At 43.3% G+C, this 14,765-nt stretch overlaps 1 protein-coding gene across 2 annotated transcripts in view; it reads left to right on the top strand.

Annotated features, from left to right (window-relative positions):
- Positions 1-5,723: 5,723 nt before the first annotated feature.
- Positions 5,724-14,765, top strand: part of PAPLN (papilin, proteoglycan like sulfated glycoprotein) — a 54,317-nt gene continuing 45,275 nt past the window's right edge. For both annotated transcript variants that reach the window (XM_035112838.2, XM_035112829.2), the window contains exon 1: positions 5,724-6,135. The gene's annotated coding sequence lies outside the window, so the exon portion shown is untranslated. The remainder of the gene's footprint in view (positions 6,136-14,765) is intronic.

Genomic DNA, 14,765 nt, shown 5'->3' with positions numbered 1-14,765 from the left:
TTATATACCTTGACAGGAAGCAATAATGAGTTTTATTTTTAAAATACATAGAGGGGACAGTTTTGAAAATAAAATCTTAAAGTGCATATCTACATTACAGAGACTTACAGCACAGGCCTGAGAAAATGTCTACTCAGAAGTAAGTCCAATATAATTCAATGAGGCTTACTCCTAGGTGAGTGAGGTTAAGATTGGAGTCTTGGAGTATAATCCTTCACGTTTGTTCAGATGTAAGTACCACTAAAGGCTTTTACTCCCTAAATTTCCTCATAAGCGAACAACACTGACTTTAGTGGGATTTATATCTGACTAACCATGCATACAAATGCACAGTTAAACTGGTTTAATAGTGGTTGTAATTCAAGTACCGTATATTCCGGCGTATAAGACGACCCCCAACTTTTCCAGTTAAAATATAGAGTTTGGGATATACTCGCCATATAAGAAATATGACCCAGCGTATAAGACGACCCCCGACTTTTGAGAAGATTTTCCTGGGTTAAAAAGTAGTCTTATACACAGGAATATACAGTAGTCCATCCCTTGTGGTAGGCTCAGCATCTCACCAAATTATATTTCTCATGATCCTTTGTGAAACGTCATGGCAGTTAGCAAATATACATTTGTTCTAGATACACTCTAAGAGGTGTCACCTGAAAAGAACCCCAAGAACGGAACAGCCCAGGGGTACAACTATTAAAGGTACAAAAGACCTGACTTCTTTTGTCAGTGACCACTCTTACTTTTTTATATAAAAAAACCACGTGCTTATAAAATTTTTAGATGCCAAGCAGCATCTTAAGAGTCATTCTTGCTTCTCTTATGCACAAGAGAAATGCCTCTTCTAAGGCAATTGCTGCTAAGACACCTGTATGCATAATCTAAAAACCAAGGGAATATGCTTCCTGCTTTGGAGATATAGTTTTTACCCATATGCAGATTTAACTCAGTAGTTTAATCAACTTAGATTTATGCAACGAATTGACTGAAATTTGTTGAATTGGGCTATAGTTGTACTTAAAATGTAGTTTATATTTGAGATCCAGAAGAAAGGCAAACAAGTAGTCTCAGGATTGTTTGTAGGCTTAGATGTTATGAATACTGTATTTTCAATTCAATGCAATCTTATAACACAAGTCTGCTTTCATCATCTTTTTTCTACTTTAAAATATTATTGTCATTATTACTACTGCTGCTTCAATAAACATTGAATAAAGAAAAGCAAATGTGTAAGGTCTCTGTTGTGAATTTCAGGACAATTACGACTGCAAATGAGAAGATAAGACTCCCTGGGAAAGACCCTGGTGTTGGGAAAGATTGAGGGCACAAGGGGAAGGGGACAACAGAGGACGAGATGGTTGGACAGTGTTCTCGAAGCTACCAACATGAGTCTGACCAAACTGCGGGAGGCAGTGGAAGACAGGAATGCCTGGCGTGCTCTGGTCCATGGGGTCATGAACGGCGTTTCTGTGCGCTGCTCTGGTCACGAAGAGTCGGACATGACTAAATGACTAAACAACAACAACAACATAACCTGCCTTGGGCAGGTTAATGACAATTCCCAGAGTGGTTTAACAGTCAATCATCCCCCCCAGATTCTCTGGGAATTGTACTTCTAATAGAGGAATAGGGGTATCCTAACAGCTCTCAGCATGCTTGGAGGGAAAGCCACAACTGTTTAAAGGGGCATGATTTGTTGTTGTTGTTGTTGTTGTTTAGTCGTGTCCGACTCTTCGTGACCCCAAGGGGCATGATACTGGACTTTAAATCTCTGTGCCTAAGTGTTTAAAAACAACAACACACACCTCAGCAATGGAGTTTTAAAGCGCTTGGGACCCTCGTACCTATGGGACCGCCTCTCCTGGTATGCCCCGCGGAGGACCTTAAGGTCCACAAACAACAATACTCTGGAGATCCCGAGCCATAAGGTGGCTAGATTGGCCTCTATCAGGGCCAGGGCCTTTTCAGTATTGGCCCCAACTTGGTGGAACGCTCTTTCACAGGAGACCAGGGCCCTGCGGGATTTGGCATCTTTCCGCAGGGCCTGCAAGACAGAGCTGTTCCGCCTGGCCTTTGGGTTGGACTTAGTCTGACCCCTGCGTTTTCCTCCCTCATGGCTTGGATTTATGGACTACTTAAAATCAGGCTGCATTTTAAATTTTAATACTGTATTTTAATCTGTATTTTAATTAATTGCTTTTTATGTTTTATTGTAATTTTATTGGTGTGAGCCGCCCTGCACCCGGTTTTGACTGGGGAGGGCGGGGTATAAATAAATTATTATTATTAAACCTGTGCCTGGAAAGCTCAGAACAAAAGGAAGTTGGGATAAGTACTTCCTTGAGTAAATTTTGCTTTTTGGCTGCTTTGGTATCCAAAACCAGGTACTGTACTGCTTTTAAAGCTTATATTTCAGGATAGTGTTTTGTGATTAAAGTGAGTTTAAGTTTCATTTATAATTTAAAAAAGGTGTTCCTATACAAGGTAAGGAACAGGCATGCCTGCTTCAACCATACTGCAAGACTCGTTCTTTGTTTCTGATCTGAGTTGATAAAGGACACCATTCTCTTTTAAAGCTAACTGGGGACTACAGAAGATCTATGAACAAATGTAATGAGCCTATGCATCAGAATCTTTAAAGGACCCTGGAGGGACAGCAAAATGTATACTTGTTAGATAAGAGAACCATATACCATTTAATTGCCATTTAATTGCTTCTCAGTTGCTTCAAAATGAACCTGACCTAACTGTGGGACAGGCAATTATATAATGCGTCTAGTAATGGAGAAAAGCATGAGGAAAATGTCCATTCTCTTAACGTAAATGGACAAAAGAGATGATGGAGTTTCTTGCTTCTGGAGAGCAGATGGTCAGGAGGAGGTTGGGGAAAAGAAAAGAACCAAGGTGCTTAGGTGAAAGATGTGCTCTGATCATCACAAACAGTGTGTGCTTCCCCTGTCAGCAGCAACATAGCGGCGTAGACTGCAGTGGTACCACATAATGAACCCTTTTATGACCTGATTGAATGGGTTTCACGATTGCTTCAGCTGAAATCTTTTTGATCTCTGACAGCTTTCGATCAATCAACAGCATAATGAGGGTAGACAGCATGGGCTCTTGCCACAGCCGTGTGGGGAGCAGAGGTGAAATGAAACTGACCCCCACACACAAAGCCAGGGGAGCTGTTCTGAAATGTTTTAAATGTGCCTCTTCTCTGAATTACTCAGTTTTCTCCTCACCTACCCCAAACTCAGCACCACCCATAAGGGAATTTTAAACTTAATAACTGACTAATTTATAGGAAAGTAAAATTGTAGTGCAATCCCAAGCATACGATTTGGGGGGCGGGGGGGGAATTAAATAGGAGCCCATTGAACTCAATGAGGCTTTCTTTTGAGTAGGTGTAACAGTGCAATCCTATACATGTCCACTCAGAAGAAGAAAGCCCCATTGGTGTCAGTTGTACTTACTCCCATTTTTAAAATAGCATCCTAACTTATTTTTAAACCTTGTGGTTATTTTTTTTAAGAGGCTCAAATTATTTTTAGAGGAAGGTAGTGCTTGATTGTTTGTTTGCATTTTTTTGACCTTCTAGCGCTGCAGTTTGGTGGTCTTTTGAAGCACAGATAAACTGTTTCCTGGTACTGAATGATCCAATGCTAAGCCAAAACCTCACAAGAATAACCTTTCCTATCATACTAGCCCATCTGGATACAGGATAAAACATAGTAACAAAACCTTTGTTGAAATCTTTTTGAGAAGTTCAAAGTCTTCATTTGGGGCTGACATTTCTTACGTCCCAAGGGACTACCCCTCAGCTGAGCAAGATGTTGCCCTTCAGTGGTCAACAGAGCAGTAGGCACAGCTGTTTTCCCCCCCCCCCTATGCGTCTTGGCTGGATTCCAGCTTGGATAGTCACATATCTGATGCCCCGAACTTCCCAAATAGCTTAATAATCTAGCATCTCTGAAGAGGCTGCTATCAAAAGGAAACTTATGGGTGGAGGGGAACAGGTTTTGTCAGGGTTATTCTTAATGAAATAGAACAAGAATTTTAGGGCTCATCCCCACCCACCCACTGGTTTCTCTGTGAAAAGCCACTCTTTAATGCTCTTGGCAATCCGTGAAAAACACGGTACCGGAAGGTAGCCGTGTTGGTCTGACGTAGTCAAAACAAAATAATTTAAAAATCCTTCCAGTAGCACCTTGGAGACCAACTAAGTTTGTCATAGGTATGAGCTTTCGTGTGCATGCACACTTCTTCAGATACACTGAAACAGAAGTCACCAGACCATGTATAGTCAGAGGGTGGGGAGGGTTATTACTCAGAAGGGTGGTGGGAATGGGTGATTGGCTGATAGGAGTGGTCGACCTGTTGATGACTGTTAGTCAGAAAGAAGATGTCAGTCTGTACCTGTGCAAGTTTCTTAGTGAGGTTGATGGACTTCCATTTCATGCGGCTCAATGTGGTGCCTTCCATAGTACTAGTTACAGGTAGGTTAGCATTTTGTTCAGAAATTTAAGCTCCTTATAGGCAAACAAGGTTTTACATGTCCACACCAGGTAGCCACTACCACTGCTGTACATTTAGGTTAGAACACACAAAGAGGACCCCTGAGCTCCTATGAGGTCTAGGCGTGTCAATTTATTTAATACTGGTGAAAGTCAGAATGACTTTAAAGCATTACAAGTCAGCTTCTTTACTGCCCCCTGCTGTACCTTGAACAGCAGCAGCTTCATCATCTGCAAACATCTCAATGCAAGGAACAACTTCACCTGCTGATTTTGCAGATCAAGCTGGTATTAAAGCCACAAGAACATGGTGGGCTGTATAATTTTGTAGTTGGCTGACAACCTCAGATTTGTATATTGCTGGTAAATATACCGAGAGATGAAAAAGCTTGATATTATCTTTTCTTTGTTAGGATACTGTGTTGCTCTTTTAGTCTTTAATTTTTTTTAAAAAAAATTCAGGTTATTTTATTTTACTTTTTTCATTTATTATGAGCTGCCTCAGGAGAACTTTATTTGGAAAAGCAACACAGAAATTCCAGAAATAAAAAATAAATAGTAAAAAAACCCAAAAAACCTGTGCAATCAGGGTTATGCTTAAGTTGGGCCCATAGGACATAGCCCCTCAAATCGTTTATTTATTTTTTAAAAAAAATTCACAAAAAGATGTGAGGTCTAGGGTACTGCAAAATGCACTGTTTCTCCTGCCTGATTCCAATGGTGTTAACCAGGGGATCTTTAGAGAGAGGGCTGCAAAGAAGGGGAGGATAAAGCAAGCATTCCTCCCACCTGCTTTTTTTGTGTGTGAACAGCTCAATGCCATAGTTATTTTCCAGTTGGCTTTTCCTGAGGATTCTTACTGTGAAATGAAGATTAAAGTAGGAACAAATTCCTCAAGCACAGATTCATATCTTGGTGCTTCTGCATTTTTTCCAGACTTCTGAGATGTACAGTTCTAAGAATGTGAATCACTGCATTGCAAAGATGGATCCAGCCCTGCACAAGATTTGGGATTGATGTTCCCGGCTTCAAAGGGCAGGAGGGGAAAAGTTCAAAGGTGGACTTTGGTGTAGGCCTGTTTTCAGGTTGCAAAGGAAATGCGATTTGCAAAATCTCACTGTTTAAACTCCAGGACTTTAATGGAAATGAGAAACAACAGCTGCAATTATAGATTGTTCCAATAATCTCTCTCTCTTGTCTTTTGATGTGCTGCCTGTGGCTAAAATAAAAACTTAGCTGAGAAAGGCCCCGCCCTGGAAATGCCTTGTGCAGCCAACAACAGATTGTGTGTTGTTGTTTTTTGTTCAAAGACACTCAGGTTAAAGGGCTGGAGATCATTCAAAGTCTGTCCCTTCCATGTGTGCATGGTTACAACTTCAGCTTCTGAAAGCCAAACAGGAAAGCTGTGGAGGAACTTTTGCAGCGGAAGGGGTTAAATGAAACCCAACTCTCTTTTTCCTGTGCAGTAAAGGATTAGTAACCAAACAGAAGCTAGAGGAGAGAGGTGGTGTTAAAGAGCCACTGATTGAGCTGGAAGACTGAGGACTTGAGTGGTGGTGATCTAAGGTAGCATTGCTGCCTCTTGCAGTCATTCGTGAGCAGACAGACACACACACAGCCACAGGTAAGTCTTCGTTTTTTGGATTACTGGCTGTTTGGCTCTTTGTGCCTCTCGTTGTCCACATAGTATCTGGGTTTGGGGCTTTTTTTATTGGAATGATAAAAAGTTTTGTAAAAGTGACAGGGAAGAAATGACTTAATGCGAGCCTTGTTATTATAAACACCAGATTTCCTGGCAGTAAGAAAGCAGCCTCGTGTATTAAATTAATGTTAATCCACCCATAGCTTCAGTAATTCAAATATTATCAAATAGCTAAGATGACATTCCCATGTGGGAGGCGGGTAGAATTTGAGCTTCATATATACTTGGATTGTCTGCCTTTGGATAATCTTCTCAGTTTCCAGCTGAGAAGGCAGTGTCTACATTTAACAGAGCCTGCATGTGCAGGAAAGGTGATAAGGGTGCTTTTATTTATATGTCAGAAAGTAAGTTCCAAGTTTTGGAACTACAGTATTGTACCACAAAATCAATTGGTTTCTACACACGCCTCTGTTTAACTATCACTTCTGTGTATATGCTTGGCTGCTTCGAGAAGCAACAGTAGCTGTCTGTGAGCCAGACTGCAGTCCCATGAAAATGTGCAGTTATGCTTCAGTGCCAATGGTGAAATAAGCTAAACTCAGCACAAGGTGGACAGCAGTGGGTGGCATTATACAATTGGCACAAACCGTGGTGGCTGGCATGGGCTGATTAAACGATCATGCTGCTACATGCTAAAATGGTTGTGCGAACAATTCCACAGATTTTCTGGAGCTGTTTCAAATACTTGCTTGATCCTGTAGGCAGGATTTCTTGGGAATTTCTTTTTCTTTCTTTTTTAAAAAAATACTTTGTTTGGGGAAAGGTTTGCAGGATCAGGCATTTCTTATGTGGTTTTCTCCACATTAAAAATCAACAGACTTGTTGGGACAGCCTCCTTTTAAGAGCAGATCGAAAATTCCAGGGTGCGATAAATCTGACTATTAGAAAGTGGTTCAGTTTATTTAACAGCTGCCAGAGAGAGGTAGAAATTCAACAGGTGTAGCTTTTCTCCAGCATGAAGAGACAGTGCTGGGTTAGTGTTAGTGAGAGCTTCTTCAGGGAGGGATAATCCTAAGGCTTTCAGAGCATGCACACAACACGCAACACGAGAAAGATCCCCTGTTTATTCTGTAGCATCTCCAACTCAAAATACTGTATATATGTTTTTGTGGCTGGGGGAGGGGGTTGTGATTGATGCCAGTTCATGCTGGAACAGATATCAAACAAAGCAATATAGTAATAATAATAATAATGTATGCATCCTAATCAATTAGTTCTCCAATGTTCAGTAACTATGTCCTGTGACTACAAATATTTTTAGACCTTAAGCCACAACTTAAGCCACTTCTACCTCCTTTACTTGGTTCCACTTCCTCATGGACGATGTTCTTCAGGCCTTCTCTTCATGCTCATGTCCATGTGCCCTACTAATGTCATCAACAGTTAAGTTCCATACACTGGCCTCATCATATCAGCAGACGCTTATTCTCATGTAGTCCCTTATCTGCTGACAAACCGTTTGCCACATGTTATGCAGAAAGAGCATTGGCCGGAAAGTGCACCCCCTTGCAGCTAGACCCTTGTCAACCAGGTGCCTGACATTTGTGGAGACATATGCCGTTCTTCAAGTGAACAGTGGTAACTTCATGTTCACTCCAATATGTACCGAGGCGAAGTTAGCCCAGCCTTGACTTACCACACCCTTGATGTCCCTGTGTTGCACATCAAGTTTCTATAGGGGCTTGCATGTGTGTGCGTGTGTGTGCGCGTGTGTGCGCGTGCATGCATGCATGCACATGCCTGTAGGTCCCAGTCAGTACAATCTGTACACCACAAAATGGAGTGAATAGATTCTGAGGTTGGAGCATAAATCAGTTGGGATCTGCATACACAGGCTCTCAGGGAAATCTAACATCTGGTACAGTATGTGGATGTTAGGGATGGAGCAAGTTACCATGACCCTGATCATTCACTTGTGCTACAAGTGTTTGAACATCAAATAGTTCTACATTAAAGGAATACAATCATACCTCGGTTTAAGTACGCTTCGGTTTGAGTACTTTCAGTTTAAGTACTCCATGGACCCGTTTAGAAGGGATTAATCCACTTTCCATTACAGTGGTACCTTGGTTTATGAACACAATTGGTTCCGGAAGTCTGTTCATAAACTGAAGCATTCATAAACTGAAGCATTCATAAACTGAAGAGAACTTTCCCATTGAAAGTAATGGAAAGTGGATTAATCCGTTCCAGACGGGTCCACGGAGTACTCAACCTGAAGCGTACTTAACCCGAAGCATGGGTGTAATTAGTTCCGGAAGTCTGTTCATAAACTGAAGTGAACTTTCCCATTGAAAGTAATGGAAAGTGAATTAATCCGTTCCAGATGGGTCCGCGGCGTTCGTAAACCGAAAATTCATAAACTGAGGTGTTCGTAAACCAAGGTTCCACTATACTTTCAATGGGAAAGTTCGCTTCAGGTTAAGTACGCTTCAGGTTAAGTACGCTTCAGGTTAAGTACGCTTCAGGTTAAGTACAGACTTCCAGAACCAATTGTGTACTTAAACCGAGGTACCACTATATCATGAAAGGTAATCATGCCCCAATCCCCCTGCCATTCTCCCCTTATTAACCCCCTAGCGCTTCCCCTTCCCACCCCATGCAACTTCTAAGCTCCCTTTTCACCTTCTGACAGGGGTGTAGGAAGGGAGGTGCAGTGCAGGAGGTGCGGGCCACCCCGGGTGTCATCCTGAATGGGGGTGACATTCAGCGCACCCGCACCCCCGCGACTCCCCCAAGCCCAGTGAGTGGCAAAGCGAAAAGCAGCTGTTGCAGCTCTCTGCCTCCCCCCCAGCTCGCTGTAGGCTTGGGAGTCGCGGGGTGTGTGTGTGTGCCAAATGTCACCCCCCTTCAGCCTGAAGGGGGGTGACATTCGGTGCTCCCCAGCCCCAGGGAGGATCGCTGCGCAAAGATCAGCCCCCAGGCACCTCTGCCACTGCCTTCTGAATCCCATTTCTGATACCGCTTCTCTCTTCTATTCCGCAGCCCCACTTTGCACCCTTGTTTTAGCCTTCTCCCCCATACCCATGCTTCTTGCTTCCCCTCCTTTTGTGAAAGCCACCCCCTTGCACAGACCACCCCCCTGGTAATCTCTTGCATTTTCCTTCCCACACACTGCGACTACTGTACTGAAAACTTTTTTCAGCTTCTGCTCAGTTATAAAGCCACCATTCCCTCATTTTCTTCAGACCCTTTCATGCCCCTGCTTTCATTTGCAATGCCATGCCCATGCCTCCTACTCCCCCTTTGTACCCCATTTTCACCTTCCCTCCCATTTTTTCCTCCACCCACCTTTCTCAACTCTGCCTTGCACACAGATCACCCCACTTCCATACCAGTCTCTCTCTACTATTGTGTAGCCCCCTTTGTGCACACATCCTATGCTGATGCATATATTACTGTATCAAGGTGGATAGAGTCTTAAGAACAAGTCTGTAAGCTTCAACTCAGTTGATGGATATGGTAAGAAGAAACTGTAGAATATTTGAGGGCTCCACATCCTGAATCTCTGTCACATGAAGCAGCTGAGGAATGGAATAGGGATAAATTTAAAACAGCCACACACACCCTTTCAGTGTTTCTCACTTCTTGCTGTGCTCAAATGTCAAAAGTTGGAGATGAATATTGTGATTTTAAAGAATGGCAGAAACTTGACTAAAGTACGTAATAGTTGTTGCTGTTTTTTAACCAGCTGCCTTGTGAGAGAGTTAAAGAATGCAGATCCCTAAGATATTCAGTTGCATGAAGGTACTTTTCTCAAACCTCTTTCATTTTTTAAAAATGGCCATTTCCCTCTCTGTTCCCTCCATCCTTGCTTTACTCAGACTTCTTCCGTTGTTTAAATCACCACACTTCACCACCCCTGTCCCTTCCCCTTCTTGCTTGCATGTCATGGCTACTGTTGTGTAACCTGCCTTCACTTTTTGCTCCCTTACCCTACCCTGACTTTGTGCAAATCCAGGATTGTGATGAGGCACTTCAAATCCTCCCAATGGGGGCTGTGTGATGACAACCTCACTTTTTATGTATATAGGAAGATATGCACCGAAGCTTTAACTTCAGAGTTATTATTGTATGTGAACACACCCATTTGCATTTATGTCTGCTAACTTGTTCAAAAAAACACATTCTCCGTGCAGAGAAAAATTACCTTGTATGGAAGAATACTGCCACTGCTTGTTTGTTTCTTTCTGCATGAATTCCAAAGAGAAATGAATCCCAGTTTTGTTAATGCTGTGGTGAAAAGACAGTAATTATTACTTGCAGGGAAAAACAGGTTTTATTTTCAACAACACAGTTATTTTGTTCTGGTTGCACAGTCAGTCCCTCACGTGCTTCCTTTCATGTGCTGCAGTGCCAAGAGAGATCTCACAAATGCACACACCCCTGAAACTGTATGTGTTAATGGCTGGGGGAATAGTGTCTGGACTTGCAAGTATACAGACTGAAGTAGTTCTTTTCCTCACTATTACCATTATCTCTGTAGAGTTAAAGCTAACATATAATCTTATAGGCTGATGTTCTTCTGTAAAACACTTGCTTATGTGTACATATATCCTACCCTTGCTCCACGTAGCTAAATGCTGTGAACATGGTTCTCTCCCCTTTCCCCAATTTTACCTGTGAAGTAGGCTATGCATGAGAGACATTGAGTGGCTCAATATCATCCATTGAGCATCTCGACTGAGTGAAGATTTGGACCCTGGTCCTAGGTCTGACACTTCAAGTTCCTTTTGCAGTTGATGCTTGCAAAATACAGCCTTCCTCCTCGCTCCCCAATCAGCTGGTGTGGAGTGGAGAAAGAAATGCTTTGCCAGTTCTATGCTCGCCACTTTCGGAAGCGTAGGGCTAGGAATGCCCCTTGTGCTGTTGTTCCCAAGCACCTGACAGCCAGGGGAAATCCCAAACAAGGGTTTTTGAGAGTGTCAAAATTTACCTACAGGAAGCCAAAAAGGTTCTCTCCCCCTACTCTAACTACTGGTGTGAAATCCACCACACATATTAGAAATATGCTTTGCTTGGAATCTCCTTACTATATCTGAAAAGCCAAAATAGTTGAGTAGCAGGGCCAACCCTTCTGTTGTGTGTGTGGAGATATTTATCCCTCCAGGGCCTCATTGAGTAGCTAATATGGAATTATGGAAGAAGTGCCAAAGGAAGCCAGGATCCAAGCACCATGTACATGAGTGGATATTGGTTCAGCTTCCAGAGTCAGATGGTTGTTCTTACTGACCTCCATCCTTGGCACTGTCTTGCATCCTGCTTTGGAAGATCACCTGACCTCTAGGAGCAGCTGTTCAGAGATGTGTGTGTGTGTGTGTGCGCGCGCGCAAGGGGCTGCAGTAGAAAGGTGGACAGGAAGGAGCTATTCTGTGCAGGCCCAGAAATATTTGGGTCCAATACATAATTTTCATTATTAAATAATAAACACCATGAGTGCACATAATTCCTCCCAGAATTGTATAAGCAAAAAAGAGGTCCTTATTCACCCAAGGATTTTACAACCGCAGGGGCTCAGCAGAAATGGATTATAGCCCTTCTTTACCATGTGAAAATTAAGTGACAGAGACCAATATTTATGCATTGATCCACTGCCACAGTTCATGCTTTGTGGATTATAAAATGTTATATAATGATCTGATGTACAGCATGAGAAAATAAGATTATTTCCTCTATTATTATCACCACCACCACCCTATTCACATGCGCCTCTGTCCAGATGCAAGAGGTGACTTAGCACCAAATAACCAAGGACGTTTTTGCAGCAGCTGTGAAATCTCCCAACTGGGGAGTGACTCTGACAATATCCCAGAGACAGATGCTACATCAGGGAAGACCTAGTTTTCAGCTCTCTGTACACTTTAATTCCTGGCTTGATAGATGTCCTGCCCCAGGAGTTGCAGTCTTGATGACATGTTTTAAATACTATCTGACATCTCTGCTTACTTGAAGCCTTAACATTCAACATTAAGGCACCTTTGCTTAGGAGGCTGATAGTAACATAAATAGATTATAAACTCAAAGCATACAGTCATGTTGAGGTACTCTACTCTTCATTAATAAAAGGCAGGGTTTTCCAAAATGTGTTGTAACCAAGATATGGAATTTCCTCTGGCCCGTTATCTTGAGAGACAAGGACCTGGCTTCACAAGGAAATCCAGGATGTTTCAACCTACATCCTTGCTACCGTACCTTGGGACCTTCATGAATCACAGTTCAGAGTTGACATAGGGAGAAGGGTTGTCATTCCATGCTACAGCCACATGTTTTGCCCTATGAAAGTTCATCTCCAGGTAGGACTGAGACAGGCCCACATCTGAAACCCTGGGAAATCACTGTCAGTCACTGTCGACAATACTGAGCTAGATGGGGAAATGGACCAACTTAGTACAGGGAAGCTCCATGTGAATAAGGGGGATATATTTTTATTACAATTGTTGTGGGGTGCTAGAGAAGGGGTAGTACCTCTGGTGAAGGACACATTGTGCTCCTTCTGGGATATTAATGATAATGATACCTCGCCCATCTGGCTGGGCTTCCCCAGCCACTCTGGGCGGCTTCCAACAGAATATTAAAATACAATATTAAACATTAAAAGCTTCCCTAAACAGGCCTGCCTTCAGATGTCTTCTAAAAGTATGGTAGTTGCCTTTCTCTTTGGCATCTGGTGAGAGGGCATTCCACAGGGCGGGTGCCACTACCGAGAAGGCCCTCTGCCTGGTTCCCTGTAACTTGGCTTCTCGCAGCGAGGGAACCGCCAGAAGGCCCTCAGCGCTGGACCTCAGTGTCTGGGCAGAACGATGGGGGTGGAGACGCTCCTTCAGGTATACTGAACCGAGGCTGTTTAGGGCTTTAAAGGTCAGCACCAACACTTTGAATTGTGCTCGGAAACGTACTGGGAGCCAATGTAGGTCTTTCAAGACCGGTGTTATGTGGTCTCGGCGGCAGCTCCCAGTGACCAGTCTAGCTGCCGCATGCTGGATTAGTTGTAGTTTCTGGGTCACCTTCAAAGGTAGCCCCACATAGAGCGCATTGCAGTAGTCCAAGCTGGAGATAACTAGAACATGCACCACTCTGGAGAGACAGTCCGTGGGCAAGTAGGGTCTCAGCCTGCGTACCAGATGGAGCTGATAAACAGCTGCCCTGGACACAGAATTGACCTGCGCCTTCATGGACAGCTGTGAGTCCAAAATGACTCCCAGGCTGCACACCTGGTCCTTCAGGAACACAGTTACACCATTCAGGACCAGGGAGTCCCCCCCCACACCTGCCTGCCTCCTGTCCCCCACAAACAGTACCATATATACTTGATTATAAGACGACCTAGATATAATCTGAGGCACCTAATTTTATCTCAAAAAACTGGGAAAACTTATTGACTCGAGTATAAGCCGAGGGTGGGAAATGCAGCAGCTACTGGTAAATTTCAAAAATAAAAATAAATACCATCCTATGCTTTTCCCAGCTGTCGGCAGTGGGGTGGGGGGAGAAGCGGTGAGGAAGGATCCCTTCTTCGCCTCTTCTCCCTCCCCGCCACCTCGCACAGAGCAGGCATAGGACAGGGGTTCAGAGAGTTGCAGCGCAGCGCTTCTCCGAACCCCCGGTCCTGTGCCTTTCTCTGCCGCTGCCCGGCCTCACTTGAATATAAGCCGAGGGCGGCTTTTTCAGCACATTTTTGGTGCTGAAAAAGTAGGCTTATACTCGAGTATATATGGTACTTCTGTCTTGTCAGGATTCAACCTCAATCTGTTAGCTGCCATCCATCCTCCAACCACCTCCAGACACTCACACAGGAACTTCACCGCCACTTGCCTCACCTCCTCTGCACACCGAGCACGGCCTTACCTCTGGACCATGGCCTGCTGTTCCAGCACAGTGTATTTTAGATACAGATCTCTCTTCTGCTCAGTGATCTGTTTATCTCTAACATCTCTTTCATCAGTTAAATGGCCTGGTCTGCCAAGAGGTAACAAACAGGCAGTTCCAATCTATCTTTTCCCCTCACGTCATCTTTTTACGCCTCTCAGACATGTAAATTTCCTAAATGGAGGCATCTTTACTAAATGGATTTGTTATTTATGATGTTGTTGATTTTGCTGCATTTTCCACAGAAAGGGAAGTCCAAGCATTGCAATGACCCCATTTGTTATTTGTGGTGTGATCATTCCGTACTGCTGTTCTTATTCTTTGAGTTGTATTCGAGTAAGTCATATTCACAGCAGACCCACATAAATCAACGTACCTAAGTGAATCACGTCCATTGATTTCAATGTGCTTGTTCTGAGCATGACTTGGACTTGGACAGATGCCACTCTGTAAGAGCCAGTGTGGTGTAGTGGCTAGAGTGTTGTAATAATAATAATAATAATAATACAATTTATTATTTATACCCTGCCCATCTGGCTGGGTTTCCCCAGCCACTCTGGATGGCTCTCAACAGATTAAAAACAGAATAAAACATCAAACATTAAAGACTTCCCTAAACAGGGCTACCTTCAGATGTCTTCTAAAAGTCAGATAGTTGTTTATTTTCTTGACATCTGGGTGGGTGC

The sequence above is a fragment of the Zootoca vivipara genome, chromosome 1 (assembly GCF_963506605.1).
Source record: "Zootoca vivipara chromosome 1, rZooViv1.1, whole genome shotgun sequence".
In the NCBI taxonomy this organism is placed as follows: Eukaryota; Metazoa; Chordata; class Lepidosauria; order Squamata; family Lacertidae; genus Zootoca; species Zootoca vivipara.
The sequence above is the reverse complement of the archived record's forward strand: the minus strand, read 5'-3'. Positions and strand labels throughout refer to the sequence as shown.